Here is a 13,035-nt window from a genome sequence, read left to right on the forward strand (position 1 = left end):
TGATCTGCAAGGGCCGACTTCTAGCAACATTCCATGTAGAATCTCAAATAGTAGCAACAGTGGAGGAGTGGCCTAGTGGTTAGGGTGGTGGACTTTGGTCCTGGGGAACTGAGGAACTGAGTTTGATTCCCACTTCAGGCACAGGCAGCTCCTTGTGACTCTGGGCAAGTCACTTAAGCCTCCATTGCCCCATGTAAGCCGCATTGAGCCTGCCATGAGTGGGAAAGCACGGGGTACAAATGTAACAAAAATAAAATAGATACTATTGGAGATTCTACATGGAATGTTGCTACTATTGGAGATTCTACATGGAATGTTGCTATTCCATGTAGAAGGCTGCGCAGGCTTCTGTTTCTGTGAGTCTGACGTCCTGCACGTACGTGCAGGACGTCAGACTCACAGAAGCAGAAGCCTGCGCGGCCACATTGGTGATCTGCAAGGGCCGACTTCTACATGGAATGTTGCTAGTGGAATAGCAACATTCCATGTAGAATCTCAAATAGTAGCAACAGTGGAGGAGTGGCCTAGTGGTTAGGGTGGTGGACTTTGGTCCTGGGGAACTGAGGAACTGAGTTGGATTCCCACTTCAGGCACAGGCAGCTCCTTGTGACTCTGGGCAAGTCACTTAACCCTCCATTGCCCCATGTAAGCCGCATTGAGCCTGCCATGAGTGAGAAAGCGCGGGGTACAAATGTAACAAAGATAAATAAATAAATTATCCTCTCCCTCTATTGATATAGCAAGTGGTACATGTATGTTTCAAAGAAGAATGTCACAGTCTTTGTTGTAAGAGCTGCTGAGGGATTCTGAGGCTCCTAAGCATAGGTAGCTTAGTCCTAGCTGGATATGTGATGGTTCCCAGGAGACTTTATCCTTCAGCTTCCGGAGCTGGTCCAGGAGCCTGCGTAGATGATGGGCATCCTCCTTTACTCCTTTATCCCAAGATTGGGTGCAGCAAATTCCCCATTCCCAGTCATAGCACAGCATAGATTGTCCTGACTAGGGCAGTCAGGAATCCTTATCTCCTATGGTTGCGTGGGCTTAGATGGTTAGGGTCTTTGCGCTGGATGGCTCTTCCCTCACCCACCAGTCATTCGGCTTGGGAGGCAAGGAGCCAAAGATAAGGACTTGAATTGAGCTCAGAATTTTATAGCCTTAGAAAGTTCCTTCCAAAACAAGTATCCTTCCCTGATTACAATACTGGTCACAAGGAAAGACAGTTTTTTCTAGCAATTGGTGATGTCACACCTAAGTAAAAGTATATTCATTTTGCAGAGCCTCTCACTGCAGGCAGCCCTTTCCTTTACATACAGTTCCACATACAGTTCAAACTCCTCTTATTGACCTATAAGTGCATTCACTCTGCAGCTCCTCAGTACCTCTCCACTCTCATCTCTCCCTACATTCCTCCCCGGGAACTCCGTTCACTGGGTAAAGCTCTCTTATTTGCACCCTTCTCCTCCACTGCTAACTCCAGACTCTGTTCCTTTTATCTTGCTGCACCATATGCCTGGAATAGACTTCCTGAGCCGGTCCATCAAGCTCCATCTCTGGCCGTCTTCAAATCTAAGCTAAGAGTCCACCTTTTTAATGCTGCTTTTAACTCCTAACCCTTATTCACTTGTTCAGAACCCTTATTTTATCATCCTCACTTTAATATTCCCTTATCTCTTGTTTGTCCTGTTTGTCTGTCCTAATTAGATAGTAAGCTCTGTCGAGCAGGGACTGTCTCTTCATGTTCAAGTGTACAGCGCTGCGTATGTCTAGTAGCGCTACAGAAATGATAAGTAGTACTAGTCTTTGGGATTCTGGAATCTTGATACTCATTGGGATTCTGCACAGAATGTTGCTACTCTTTGGGATTCCAGAATCTTGGTACTCTTTATCTTTATCCCTTATTTGTCCTGTTTGTCTGTCCTAATTAGATTGTAAGCTCTGTGGCGCAGGGACTGTCTCTTCATGTTCAAGTGTACAACGCTGCGTACGTCTAGTAGCGCTACAGAAATGATAAGTAGTAGTAAGTAGTTTACACACCATTTATGTGAGGGAATCCAATGTAGAGCCAGTGCCAAGAGCCCATCAAGCTGCTGTACTGATCTGTGATGGAAACTGGAATGGGGCCAGACCACCAGCACTTCCTTCACAGGAGAAGACAGGAGCAGTAAAGAAAGCTGCCTGGAGGAGCCAGAGGACGCTGAGCAAAGGACAAAGAAATCTGCAACAGCAGCCCATCTGGGGAAGACCCCCATAAAAAGGAGAAGGCAGAAATGTAAACTTTAGGCCCAGCACTGGGGACCCTCTCAATGCCACTGGAAGTCTCAGAAGCTGTGTACAGGAGCGAGTGGTGACATTCCTGTGCCCTACAGCAAGGTAGGCCCAGGAGGGGGCTGCCGCCGGAGGACTGGGGCTCAGGAGGGCAGTTCGCAGAGTCAGAAGTGAGTGGGGGCTATTCACATAGTTTCAGTACCAGCTGAAAATGCGCGAGCATTTTGGGCCAAAACCATGATAAGGCTGAACACGGATATTAAGCCAGTTTCACCACCAAAATCGAAATTCAGTCAGCCTCTAGCTGCTGCTGCTGCATCGTTGCACACTTCGGTACTGCTCTTGAGACCAGTGGCGTAGCTATGTGGGGCCACGGAGGCCTGGGCCCCCCTAAATTTCCTGTGGGCCCCTGGTTTTGCTGGCAGGGGTCCCCAACCCCTGCCAGCTGAAGAAGCGTTGTCCCTGCCAAGGTATTTGCTGCGGCAGTGGGTGGGGAGTGGCAGGGCAGCGGGGTGGGTGGGGAGAGCGGCAGCGGGGTGGCAGACCAAAATGTGCCCCCCCCCACCTTGGGCTCTGGCCCCCTCCCACCGTGAGGTCTGGCTACGCCCCTGCTTGAGACCATAACAGGATGGAGGGGCAGTGTAGTAACCAGTTGTGTTCCCTTAGAAAAAAATGATTTCTGGAATGCTGCAAAGGGAGTGTCGGTCGGTGCTGGTGAAAGCTGCTGCCCCACCCACACTGTGACACTCTTGGAAACCTCCTAGCCCGGCTTCTGGATAAACTACCTCCAACCTTCTGTTACTCTCGAGAGACAACTTCAACACTCACGTTTGAACAACGTAGTGCGCTTGCAATGGAAGTTCACTTGTATAACGTATAAATAAAGGCCAACAAGCAGCCTTTAGGTGACAGCCTTTTGCACAATCGTGATAAGCTTCAAAGATTTATGCTGGTCTGGTAAAGGCAGCGTAGCTCTTAGAAGCTGGTCACAAATGTATTCCATCAGTCCAATAAAAACATCTCAGGCTGAAACGAGAAGATTATTCATGAAAGAAACGTCAAACCCTGTACCAGAATGCTTCCAGTAGGACACTGACCTTCTTTTTTGGTAAGAAATTGTACGTTCCATTGCTACTGTAGGTCAATATTATTCACTGGAGTTTTGCCAGCCGTATTCTTTGTCAAGATCCGTTTCTATCTTTGCCTTTGATACTCAGAGGCACACCAAGCAAATTGCTTTGTTTATTTTTTTGTCTAAATCCTCTCTGCCTTGTTTTTTTACAGAGGCAAAGAGTCCTTTTTTTAAGGCATCAAAGGGAAGGAACATTGCTTAACGCTTTCACCTGATTTGCCTTCTTGAAATGGACATTACTTCCCTCACCGGTGTTCAAACGTACCCAGCATCAGAGGCCACAGCAGCCCTGATCACAGGACCCTCACAGATGGCAAGGAAAAGCAATTTTTAAGATGAGATTTTCACAGGGCTTTTTTTGAGGGGGTACTTGGGGGTACTGAGTACCAGCACCTTTTCTGTTGTCTGCTAAAATTGACCCACGGACCCCCAAGTTTCAATGAAAGATCTCAGGCTCTACAAACCAATCCTGCCTTGTCATAGATTCTGTGACTGGTTGCAAGGGGCCTGGCTATTGTGGGGTGGATCCAGTGGCGTACCAAGGGGTGGGGGCGGTCCGCCCCGGTTGCATGCCGCTTGGGGGGGGGTGCTGCGGCGCGCGCCTGGCTCCAAGTTTGGTATCTTCGCTCGTTCGCTGCAGCTCTCTCTGCCCCGGAACAGGTTACTTCCTGTTCCAGGGCAGAGGGAGCTGTAGCGAACGAGCAAAGTTAGCAAACGTTTCGGAGCCGACAGGCGCGCGCCGCGGCACCCCCCCCCCCAGTGGCGTGCACCCGGGGGGGGTCATTTTGCCGTGGGGGGGAGGTGTCATTTCGTAGGGGGGCACATCGGCGATCCGCCCCGGGTGCCATCCAGGCTAGGAACGCCACTGGGTGGATCCCTCAGTGACCACCCCACCCCTGAAGAGTGGCCTAGCATTTGAGTACCAGCACGTTTTTTGCTTGACAAAACGCACTGGATTTTCAGCACAGGGTACTGCACTCCCCCTTCCCCATCCTGTCCTATCTGGGGTGATCTCAGGATTGGAAATGAGGGGAAGCTACCAGCCACCACTCCCACCTTCAGTGCAGACAGCATTGATATAATGAGTGTCTTATATCTGCGGCCCAGTGTTTGCCATTGACCCCCTTCACCCTGCAGCCATCCAATCCCAGCTGACACGAGAGCGCAGCTAGCAATACATTGGGCCTACACATTTTTAACTCCTCCCCCGACCATGTGGTTCACAGCTGAGATAAGTTGTTTGCTCTGCATGGTGCTCCATAGATTTTTATCATACACTCTGTGGTTCCAGGTATAGTTCAAACAGCTTTGAGCAAGTCAGGGAAGGAGCTGTCAGCAGAATATGGGGGTTAGAGGGTACCCAGTCCATGCTGTCACTATTTCTGTTGACAACACACTCATTCTCCCTGTCTCATCTGCTCGTAACCTTGGGGCCATCTTCGACTCCTCCCTCTCCTTCTCTGCACATATCCAACAGATTGCTAAAACCTGTCGTTTCTTCCTCTATAATATCGCCAAAATTTGCCCTCTCCTTTCTGAGCACGCTACCAGAACCCTCATCCACACTCTCATCACCTCTCGCTTGGACTACTGCAACTTGCCTCTCACCGGTCTTCCACTCAGCCATCTCTCTCCTCTTCAATCTGTTCAAAATTCTGCTGCACGATTAATATTTCGCCAAAGTCGCTATGCCCACATCAGCCCTCTTCTGAAGTCACTTCACTGGCTCCCTATCCGTTTCCGTATACAGTTCAAGCTCCTCTTGTTGACCTATAAGTGCATTCACTCTGCTGCCCCTCACTACCTCTCCACCCTCATCTCTCCCTAGACTCCTTCCCAGGAACTCCGTTCACTAGGCAAATCTCTTCTAGTTGTACCCTCCTCCATCCATCGCTAACTCCAGACTCCGTTCCTTTTATCTTGCCGCACCTTATGCCTGGAATAGACTCCCTGAGCCTTTACGTCAAGCTCCATCCCTGGCCGCTTTCAAATCCGGGCTCAAGGCCTACCTGTTTGATGCTGCTTTTGACTCCTAACTTGTCACTTGCTCGTAACCTTTATCTTGTCTTCCTCTCTTCAATAGTCCCTTTCCCTATTTGTCCTTCTGTCTGTCCTTCCCTTATCCCTTATTGGTCCTGTCTGTCTGTCCTGATTTAGATTGTAAGCTCTTTTGGGCAGGGACTGTCTTTTCTTCATGTTCAATTGTGAAGCGCTGCGTACGACCGGTAGCGCTATAGAAATGATTTATAGTAGTAGTAGTATGTCTAGTCTCTCCTGCTATCAACTAGGATCAGGCCACAGGATGCAATGAGGGAGGCATGAGAGCGCCTTTCAGCAGCAGAAAGAGGAATTGCTAGGTTCTTAAAATAACCAGGGCTTAGGACCCATACAGACCCCCACAAATACCCACAACCCCCCCCAAACTACCCTACAATACCCTCAGCTTCTAAATCCATTCCCGTAACTAGCTCCCACAACCTACACCTACTCCCCAAACTCCCTCATCTACCCTCACATATACACCCCCCATAGCTACACTCTCACAGCATCTACCCCTTCACACCCTACGTACCCCCCATCTCTACTCTTCCCAACCTCTATTTGCAGTTCTCCTATTCCACCCCCCCCCCCCACCCCCCAGTACATGAACCTGCCCTGCCTGTTTCCAGTGTCACTAGCGGCAAAGACTGTGGATAAGATCTAGCCAATGGGAAAACCGGGGGAGACAGGGAGAGTTTCTGTTTCTGTGCCTTTCGGGTGGCGTCACTTGTCATATTAATAGTTTCCCTTTGAAAGTCTGGGCTGGAGAAGCCCAATGCTACCAATGGTCCATGTGCATATTAAGTGGAAGAAAGTTTTCAGTCTGAGGAATTTACCCGGGTGGGTAACTGTTTCGATTTGATTGCCAGATTCCTTTGAAAACTGTCCTAATACTGCTTCCGTTCGGTCTATGACCTTTCGTGGCGCAAACTTCTCGAGAGGTGACATATGCAAGGAAAGCCAGGAACAAAGCTGCCCTCACCCTCGCTCCTTCGTCAAGAACACGCACAGAACAGTGGCCAGATGGCTAATTATGAGTGGGCTTGAGCCCACAGTGGGTGGGCATGAAATTCTTACCAACTATGTCTTCCCCCCCACTCTTTGCCCTCGCTCCACCAAAGGCAAAATATAAATACCTGACCAGGCGTGGATCCCCAAGTCATGCCAGCTGAAGATCTCCTCTGACAGCAGCCAAAATGTTTTACCACCTCAGCACCAGGGGCATAGCCAGACCTCGGCGGGAGGGGGGGTCCAGAACCCGAGGTACGGGGGCACAGTTTAGCCTGCTGCCGACCCTCCCCCGCCACTTTAGACTCCACCCTCCCGCCGCCGACCCTCCCCTGTCGCCGCCAGGTACCTTTGCTGGCGGGGGTCCCCAACCCCCGCCAGCTAAGGTACCTGGCGGCAGGGGAGGGTCGGCGACGGTGGGAGGGGGAGCCGAAAGTGGCAGGGGAGGGTCGGCGGGGGGTCAAAAGTAGAGTGGGCCAGGGCTAAATCTGTGGGGGCCCATGCCCCCGTGGCCCCACCTAGCTACGCCCCTGCTCAGCACCGGTTTCTGTGAGCCGCCACCACTGCCGTCCCTAACCCTCCCCTTATCTCATGGTCTCGCTCAAAAGTACCCAATGTAATAGTGACCCTGTGGCAGTGGTAATGGGGGGGAACCCTGTTAAATGGACGATCCAGCTCCACCACTAGCCATGTGACAGTGTTGCCTCCCCCCCATCACTACCGCTGCCGTAGGCCACCTCTGGCAGTATCAGGGGGAGAGGGCACATGGTTGTTACTGGGAGGTGGAAGGAGTAGCCTAATGATTAAAGCAGCTGGCTGTGAACCAGGGAAGCCAGAGGTCATATCCTACTGCTTGTGATCTTGGGCAACTCATTTAACCTCCAATTTACCTCAGGTACAAACGTGAGCTTGAAAATAACTGCTGTGTCTGAATATAAATTGCCTTGAGCCTACTTCTGCAAATGTGTAGCTCAATCCAAATCCAAATTTGCCGAACTGCATGGAGGAGTGGCCTAGTGGTTAGTGCAGTGGACTTTGATCCTGGGGAACTGAGTTTGATTCCCACTTAACCCTCCATTGCCCCAGGTACAAATAAGTACCTGTATATAACATGTAAGCCGCATTGAGCCTGCTATGAGTGGGAAAGCGCGGGGTACAAATGTAACAACAGCATGGAATGTTGCTACTATTGGAGATTCTAGATGGAATGTTGCTACTATTGAGATTCTGTTGCTACTATTTGAGATTCTACATGGAATGTTAATGTTGCTATTCCACTAGCAACATTCCGTGTAGAAGCCTGCCCTTGCAGATCAGCAACACGGCCGCGCAGGCTTCTGTTTCTGTGAGTCTGACATCCTGCACGTACGTGCAGGACGTCAGACTCACAGAAACAGAAGCCTGCGTGGCTGCAAGGGCAGGCTTCTACATGGAATGTTGCTAGTGGAGGAGTGGCCTAGTGGTTAGTGTGGTGGACTTTGGTCCTGGGGAACTGGGTTCGATTCCCACTGCAGGTACAGGCAGCTCCTTGTGACTCTGGGCAAGTCACTTAACCCTCCATTGCCCCAGGTACAAATAAGTACCTGTATATAATATGTAAGCCGCATTGAGCCTGTCATGAGTGCACTGTTCTCACTCAAGGGCCGGAGTTAGGGGGGGTGGCAAGCAGGGCAATTGCCTTGGGCCCCCTTGTCACAGGGCATACCGAGCCTGCCTCAATAGCCTGAAGATGGGTTCTGGAGCCCCCTTTCTAGCATATGCCCTGGATCCCTGCACGTGTAACACCAGCCCTGCTCACTCAACATCCCAAACCTGTCCTCCGTCCCTTCTCCACACTGTGCTGTCACTGCTCCTGCAACTTCAGACTCCCCCATTCCCTCATCACTTCAACATCAGTCCAACCTCTACTGGCCGGAGCTCTTGACGATGTTGGGGAGGGGGTAGTTTTCAGTTGGTGCTGTCTGGGAAAATGCTTCCGCCCCATGAAGCGCACTCCGGGGCAGCTGCTCCGCTCTCCATCTTTTGCCTGACCTTGGTCAGGGTCCACCATGACAAAATCAGAGTGGAGGCACGGGCTTCAAAGTAGAGCATATAGATAAAATACACACAGAAATATCGCAAAGCCATTAAGCCTAAAATAAGACATTTGCATGACTCTGGACAGGGATGAACTAAATGCAGATGTCCAAATACGACTTTCCTTCACTGGAATCAGCTTACAATTTAATAATTCATTCGCCTTTCTGCGTTAATTAAATTATGGCATGCAGACAGCGCCACAAACTGAGTTTACGGCCTGTGCCAGTTCCTGTCCGTACCGTAGAGCACATCTCTGTCTAACTCTGACCTTCAAACACTCTTCATCAGCCCCATCAACATCGAAGAAATATTTCTCCCCTGGCCTAGCTTCCATTGGAAAACCACAATATTCCCCTATCCGGCCAGCTGACTCCTGCCCCAATAGGTTAGCCGCAGCCTCCCTTTAGATGCCAAGTTGCAAAAGGACAGGGAAGCTCAGGAGCTTAGCCGAGATTGGGTGGCAGAGCTGGTGGTGGGAGGCAGGGCTGGTGGTTGGGAGGCGGGAACAGTGCTGGGCAGACTTATACGGTCTGTGCCAGAGCCGGTGGTGGGAGGTGGGGCTGGTGGTTGGGAAGCGGGGATAGTGCTGGACAGACTTATACGGTCTGTGCCAGAGCCGGTGGTGGGGAGGCGGGGCTGGTGGTTGGGAGGCGGGAACAGTGCTGGGCAGACTTATACGGTCTGTGCCAGAGCCAGTGGTGGGAGGTGGGGCTGGTGGTTGGGAGGCGGGGATAGTGCTGGGCAGACTTATACAGTCTGTGCCAGAGCCGGTGGTTGGGAGGCGGGGATAGTGCTGGGCAGACTTATACGGTCTGTGCCAGAGCCGGTGGTGGGAGGTGGGGCTGGTGGTTGGGAGGCGGTGATAGTGCTGTGCCCTGAAAAGGACAGGTACAAATCAAGGCAAAGTATACACAAAAAGTAGCACATATGAGTTTATCTTGTTGGGCAGACTGGATGGACCATGCAGGTCTTTTTCTGCCATCATCTACTAGGTTACTAAGTTACTATCGGGAGCCAAAGTCAATAGTCTGTAGACAGTGATAAAAGCGTGAGGCTGTCTACATTTGGGAACTCTTATGACTTCTCTTGCAAAGATCTAGGATTCATGTGCTCCTGCTGATCTGATCGGAGTTTATTCAGAAGGAAACTGCTTCCTCTCTCGTACCCTACCTTATCTGGTGTGAACAGACCTTTAATTACAGAATATACGCAATATAAATGTTTAATTAAAGCCACTCCTAGTCCATGGCTCACATACACCTGAACCAAACTGGACAAAAGTGATAGGGCTGCTAAACAGACTATTTATCTGCAAACACAGCCTAGCACAAGATCATTTCCATGCTTACAAGTCCCTGCCAGGACTGATTTTGGCACTGAGCTGCCAGGCTGAAAAAAACAGTGGCTTCTCTTCCATCTCAGGGTCACTTTCTCGGGGGCTCAAGGACTAGCAGCATTAGTACTGTGAAATAGGGTCATTGCTTGCTTACCCCATGTCTTTAAAGGGGCAGCGGGACACACTAAAAAAAACCAGTGGATGATCCCCTTCAAGCATTACCATCAGAGGTACGAGAGGAAGAATTAAATATATCTGAGATATTAGAAACTTCTCTAACTGTGGATTCTAAAAGAATGACTTTAATAGGGTCTTTCAACAAGACCTAGAAGCAGTAAAGCGTATGTATTTTAGAAAGATGCATGTCTTGTTCCGGGGGAAAAGAGTTTGGATGTACCCAGATATAACCAAGCAAACGCAAGAAAGGAGAAAACTTTTTCTTTCTATGAGAGCTGAAGTGGTAAAACTGGGAGCTTCTTTTTATCTGAACTACCTGTGTAAATGTGTCATCAAATACACGGGTTTAAAATACATCTTTTTTCAACCGGAACAATTGAAAGAGTTTATAACTGTGAAAAAAGTTGGCTAACGTCATCTCCCAGTATGATGGTATAAAATGATTTGACGGGACCGGGAAAGTGTGTTAAGCATATTTCCTCTGGGACAGATATTATTGATTTAAGAAGTCTTCTTTTTCCTTACGCTCCCCCTTAAGTTTGAGGTCTCAAGAAGAAATTATTATTGTTTACTTCTAAAGTGGTGTTATTGTAAAACATTTTCCTTTCTGAATTACCTGTCAAGTGTAATAGCTTGTTATTTAATGAAAATGTATAAATAAATAATTAAAAAAAGGGGGGGGGGGCAGCGGGAAAGAACAGGAGCTGCCCCTTTCACCACACTACATTCTTAGAAAGGGATCCCTATCTCCTCCCCACTTTCCCCTCTTCCCACCTTCTGGGGCTGGTCCAAGGGTATCTGATACCCTTGGCCAACTTTCAGCCACGTGTCCCACTACCAAGGTGGTGGGGGGGGGAGGGCATAAGTACATAAGTACATAAGTAGTGCCATACTGGGAAAGACCAAAGGTCCATCTAGCCCAGCATCCTGTCACCGACAGTGGCCAATCCAGGTCAAGGGCACCTGGCACGCTCCCCAAACGTAAAAACATTCCAGACAAGTTATACCTAAAAATGCGGAATTTTTCCAAGTCCATTTAATAGCGGTCTATGGACTTGTCCTTTAGGAATCTATCTAACCCCTTTTTAAACTCCGTCAAGCTAACCGCCCGTACCACGTTCTCCGGCAACGAATTCCAGAGTCTAATTACACGTTGGGTGAAGAAAAATTTTCTCCGATTCGTTTTAAATTTACCACACTGTAGCTTCAACTCATGCCCTCTAGTCCTAGTATTTTTGGATAGCGTGAACAGTCGCTTCACATCCACCCGATCCATTCCACTCATTATTTTATACACTTCTATCATATCTCCCCTCAGCCGTCTCTTCTCCAAGCTGAAAAGCCCTAGCCTTCTCAGCCTCTCTTCATAGGTCTTCCTCCATGGCCAGGATTTTCACTTTCCTACACCCCATAAGCTAGCATCTCCCCTTCTCTACCTCACCACCAACAAAGTGCCTAGTTCTCTCCTTTCCTACACCTCCTCCCCATGGTGTCCAGCATCTCCCTCCCCCCACCCATGACCATGCTTCCAACTGCCTATCTTTAAAGGAGGAACGCCTAGGGGAGGGGAGATAGGGTTAGGGAAGCAGGGATATATTGGATACCTTGTTGGGGGGGGCTAGGATGGGGAAAGGGAGATGTGAAACATCTTGGGTGGTAGGGATAGAAAGGAAAGATGTGGAGGAGTGGCCTAGTGGTTAGGGTGGTGGTGGACTTTGGTCCTGGGGAACTGAGTTTGATTCCCACTTTAGGCACAGGCAGCTCTGGTGCATCTAACAGTATATTGAGCCCTATTTTCCGCCCCAGATGGCTTCAATTCTTAAGTTTAAGTCACCGTGCACAGAACTACCCTGTCTTTCATGCATGACAAGATGCACAAATTACTTGTTTCCCTAGTAAGAGACAACCCCTGGAAAATTATTGTATGACTTTGTCATAGCAAATTTATGCAGAGATATGCACTTCACTCCATTCTCTATCCTGACCCTAATTTTGTTTTCTTTTGGTCACTGTCTCACCCTTCCCTCTAAATCAAAAACACTCCCCATACACATGAATTCCATGAACTATGTGCTGTATTGCCCACTTTTTTATTTTATTCGTTGAATCCAGAGCCGTAGCGAGGGGAACTGACACCCGGGGTGGGCCGCCGCTGCGCACCCCCCCCCCGAGTGCAGCACGGCGCACCCTCCTCCCGCTGGAGCGCACCCCCCTGGAGCGCATACCTCCCCCCCCGGAGCGCATACCTGCGGCGAGGGACGGGCGGGAGGGCCGATCCGCCCCGACTGCACGTTGCTGGGGTGTGTCGACTCCGCGCTGGTTCACTGCTCTCTCTGTCCTGGAACAGGAAGTAACCTGTTCCGGGGCAGAGAGGGCAGTGCACCAGCGCGGAGCCGACACCCCCCAGCAGCGTGCACCCAGGGCGGACCGCCCCCCCCCCCCCCCCCGCCCCCCCTTCCTAAGCCACTGGTTGAATCATTTCTGCTCTGTTTCTAGGCTAAACTATTCCTCCCTCCTCTTTAGCCTTTCCTGTTCGTCGTTGGTGAGGCCCCACTTGGAGTATCGTGTTCCGTTTTGGAGGCCGTATCTTGCTAAGGATGTAAAAAGACTTGAAGCGGTTCAAAGACAAGCAATGAAAATGGTATGGGCTTTGAGTAGCAAGAGGTACGAGGAGAGACTTTATGACCTGAACATATAAACCCTGGAGGAGAGGAGAAAGAGGGGTGATATGATTCAGACCAATGACGTAGCTACGTGGGGCCACGGGGGCCTGGGCCCCCATAGATTTGGCCCTGGACCCCCCTGCCGATGACCCTCTCGATCCCCCTCCAGCCGCCAACCCTCCCCCACCACCACCGTCGTCGCCGTGGGCTACTTTGCTGGCGGGGGACCCCAACCCCTGCCAGCCGAGGTCCTCTTCTTCCCGCGAAGGCTTCGTTCTGTTTCTGTGAGTCTGACGTCCTGCACGTACAACGTGCAGGACATCAGAAACAGAACA

The 13,035-nt window shown here is 50.2% G+C and overlaps 1 long non-coding RNA gene across 1 annotated transcript; it reads left to right on the top strand.

Annotated features, from left to right (window-relative positions):
* Window positions 1-6,309: 6,309 nt before the first annotated feature.
* LOC115467828 lies at window positions 6,310-12,746 on the top strand. The gene is made up of 3 exons (XR_003941763.1): window positions 6,310-6,321; window positions 9,391-9,394; window positions 12,634-12,746. It is a non-coding gene; the product is annotated as an uncharacterized LOC115467828 (long non-coding RNA).
* Window positions 12,747-13,035: the final 289 nt, after the last annotated feature.

The sequence above is a fragment of the Microcaecilia unicolor genome, chromosome 4 (genome assembly GCF_901765095.1).
Source record: "Microcaecilia unicolor chromosome 4, aMicUni1.1, whole genome shotgun sequence".
In the NCBI taxonomy this organism is placed as follows: Eukaryota; Metazoa; Chordata; class Amphibia; order Gymnophiona; family Siphonopidae; genus Microcaecilia; species Microcaecilia unicolor.